At 35.6% G+C, this 3,985-nt stretch overlaps 1 long non-coding RNA gene across 1 annotated transcript; it reads left to right on the forward strand.

Annotated features, from left to right (window-relative positions):
- The first annotated feature begins 844 nt into the window (after positions 1-844).
- On the forward strand, positions 845-3,539 carry LOC128921543 (uncharacterized). Its single transcript, XR_008470982.1, has 3 exons — positions 845-1,404; positions 2,328-2,481; positions 2,698-3,539. It is a non-coding gene; the product is annotated as an uncharacterized LOC128921543 (long non-coding RNA).
- Positions 3,540-3,985: the final 446 nt, after the last annotated feature.

The raw sequence follows: 3,985 nt of genomic DNA on the forward strand, positions 1-3,985 counted from the left end.
AGGAACGCACCGTCAAGATAAAATACAATTTTTAATACAAAAAAATGAAAAAGAAAAAAATTAAAAAAATTTTTTTTTTTTGCAAAATATTTTAAATTTCCACACTTCAATTTATTGAATATTTCATTTTTAATTTAAATCTCATACTTAATAATAGAATTACGGCACTGTTCAGCAGTCAGCCAACAACAGGCAATTTCGCCTCAAAATGTCACAAGAGCAAGTTGTTTACGCCACTTTTGCAATATAACGGTATCACTACGTCGCTTTTGATAAGACGCTTGGGCGCGATAACCGATAAGGCAAATAAAGTAACTAATAAGAGACAAAACAGAGCACTTAAAGACTTTATAACAGCAAAACAACAGAAACAAATACAAATGTACGTGTGTAAATAATATTTTGCTATCACATAGTATACTGCCTTCAACTTATTGAGGTCGTCGCATTTGCCAATTTAATCACTTTGTTGTTATTTTAGAATCTTTTTTTTTTAAGCAGAAATCACTTGTTTACCAACGAAATGGTCAACTCGGCTTGCAGTCTTATCACTTGATTTATGGCCAAAACGGCTGTTCGAAAAAGAATTCGATGAAAAAAAACACAAATTTATACAACAAAAACAAAAGCGCACAGAGCTGAAGGCCGTTACCACTTCGCATAAGCGCAAAGCTATTTTCTCTCTCTGCTCACACACAATTTGCAGCGCCACCCACGCGGCCTGCACATTTACAGCATCCATTCAGAAAATTCATTCATGGAAGCAACTAGCCATCGTCCGTCCGTCTTCTGTTTGCTTTTTTTGTTTTTTCCTCGCTCCAATCATTTAATTTGCTGAAAGAAATTCACTTTTGATAAACAATTTTCTCAAATTTGTTTACGCCATCTACGTGTGGCAGCCAGCAGCCAGCAGCCCAGTTCATTCATTTTGGCGAGGCGTGCGTGTATGAGTCCGGTTGTATGTCCGTCCGTCCGTCCATCCGTTCATCTATTTATCCAAATATTTGGCGTGCTGGTGTGAAAGTGAAAAATGTGCTTGTTTTTCTGGTTTAGTACGATTGCAATCGCATGCCTTTTTCCCCCCACAATAGAAATCTGGAGTATAACACCAGAATTGGTGCGTAGCGCTGTGGCCACAGCTGAAAATATATATTTTTCTAACTGTTTAGAAGTATGTAAGCAGAAAATATATATGTGAGTGGAAATCTGCATTGAATATTTACACTCAAACGTATATTAATTCATAAATCTTGGCAGAAAATTTCAAAATTCCCCAACTCATTTGGGCCATAGACAAACGCAAATGCCCGTTCTACTGACAGTGTTTAAAAATAAATAATATAAATAAATTGCTATTTACACAGCACAGAGCATTGTTTGGGAACAAGATTAACGTAGCAAAAGGTAATAGAAATTAATTTGAGAATAAATAAGAAAAAATCCGGAAAAATTTGTATATAATATTGACAAAGATCTAGTCTCAACTATACAAGGAGAAAACCAGAAACAATATTTCCAAATCACTCTGTTATAGCCTTTTCACACAGGCGCTAATTGAACAATTAACCGGCCTCTACTCGATTAAAACGCTGATTAAGATTGATTTACCAAACAAAATAAAAATTTACATTTCTTTTTAATTTAATCTTAATCGACTTGAAAATCAAATGCAGCTCTGCGACAAAGGCGTACAATAAACGTTTTTCATCTGCGATTGACTGAATTTTTTGATAAACGGTAGATGTCGCTGCTAAAAATAGCAATCAGCTGATGAAACTTACCAACCTCTTATGAAAAGGAAAAACAAAAATGTATAACAGCTGATTGGTTATCGAGTAGCCGGCAGTAATATTTTTTACAACAACATCAATTTTTATTACGAATACTAAGTATTGTTTTATAAAAAAAAATACCAAGTATTAATAGAAATAGACAACCTTGAATTGGTTCTGCAATGGAGACTAAGAAATATTTTCCAATTTGATTGTAAGCATATTTGTACCTTAAACAAATTGTTCACAGCTATTAAAGCGTAAATACACGTACAGACATATATACCTATCTAAAGCAATATGTGCCTATTTATAACTATATTCCACATTTATATATATATACACATATCTATTCCTATATACCCCCTCATACTTTTTCACATTCACCGCGAAAGTGATAAACGCTTTACAACAACTGCCCGCGTACCACGTAAGTTTCGCGGTTGCGCCCCCTGCCGCGTTGCTACAGCGGAAAATACTTCGATAAAATTCTCTCACACTGTAATTAGGTCTTAAATAATATTTTTAATTAAAACTTGTTTTGTGAAATTTAAGGTGTGAGCGGAAAAATGTGCGCGCACAGTGCTACGTGACTGTCCATATACAATGAGAATATATGCCTATGATGCAGAGGAGCTGCGAGCGGCAAATTAGTTGAATGGCATGGAAAATATTCTTTCGCCACTGGGTAGTGGAAAATTTCATAGAGGTCAATATTGCTTAATTGAAGTTATATATATGTATGTATATATATAAGTATGGTTATATAAAGGTTAATTATATAAAAAGTATTAGTATTTAATATTATATTTTTTTAATGTGAAATAATGTTGTTCTAATTATAAAATTATTTAATATACATGGCAAATTTCACCTCAAACATTATTAAATTTCAAGCCCATATAAGGTCTCGAGTTATTTTCAGATTTTTTAATGATTTTTGCAATGGATAAGCCAGCCGGCGGAAGACCTGTGACGACGAATATCGATAAAATCATGGAAAACATCGAGTTAGACCGGCATGTGGCATCTCGTGACATCGCTCAGGAGAAAGGTGTTAGCCACCAAACCATTTTAAACCATCTGCAGAAGGCTGGATACACAAAACAACTGGATGTTTGGGTGTCCCATGATTTGACGTAAAAAAACCTTCTGGATCGAATCAACACCTGCGATATGCTGCTGAAACGGAATGTACTCGAACCATTTTTGAAGCGAATGGTGACTGGCGACGAAATATGGATCACATACGACAATATCAAGCGAAAACGGTCGTGGAAGAAGGCCGGTGAATCGTTCCAAACAGTGGCCAAGCAGGGATTGACGGCCAGTAAGTTATTGCTGTAGGTTTCGTGGGATTGGAAGGGAATCATCCACTATGAACTACCCATATAACCGGACACCTAATTTTACCATCTACTGTGTCCAGAATTGGCCAACAGGAAGGGTGTAGTGTTCCACCAGCACAACGCCAGACCACAGACTTCGTTGATGACTCGTCAGAAGCCATGGGAGCTCGGATGAGAGGTTTTATCGCATCCACCAAATAGTGTAAAGTTGAACTCAAAAGAGGCTTGTGAAAAGTGGCTGTCCGAGTTCTTCGCAAATAAGGAGTGGGGCTTCTACGAGGAAGGGTACTATGAAGTTGCCGTCTCGATGGAAACAGATAATCTATCGAACGCAACGGCGCATATTTTAACTGAATCCAATCACTTGTAACACTTTTTATGAAGCATTGAATAAAGAGCAAAAAAATTGAATTGAATATTTGCCAACCTAATATTTGAAATAATCTATATATTATGACTTTCACCTTAGCGATCTGTCACATATGTATTATGAATTATCTTCTCAAATAGTTTACAGATCTGAAGTTCTCATACAATAGATCATATATAGTTTGATTTCAAAATGTGACTGCAGAGAACTAACGATCTTATATGAGATGCTCGATTAATATATGGAAATATTTATTTACGGTATGCAGTTTAATCTGAAAAGTACAAAGAGACGTTGCGTAAATGGACGTGAAACGATTTATGGATAAAGAAATCATCAGTGAGACCAAATATAGAGCCTTTTTCAGCAAGAAAGAACGAATCAAAATATTGAAAAAAAACGGATTAGATACTTCTCCTATCAAAAGCAAAATTGCTCTATATTCAGCGCTTAAACCGCTCTATGCATTCAACCCGCATGCATATTAAAACATT

Source organism: Zeugodacus cucurbitae, chromosome 4, assembly GCF_028554725.1.
Source record: "Zeugodacus cucurbitae isolate PBARC_wt_2022May chromosome 4, idZeuCucr1.2, whole genome shotgun sequence".
Classification (NCBI taxonomy): Eukaryota; Metazoa; Arthropoda; class Insecta; order Diptera; family Tephritidae; genus Zeugodacus; species Zeugodacus cucurbitae.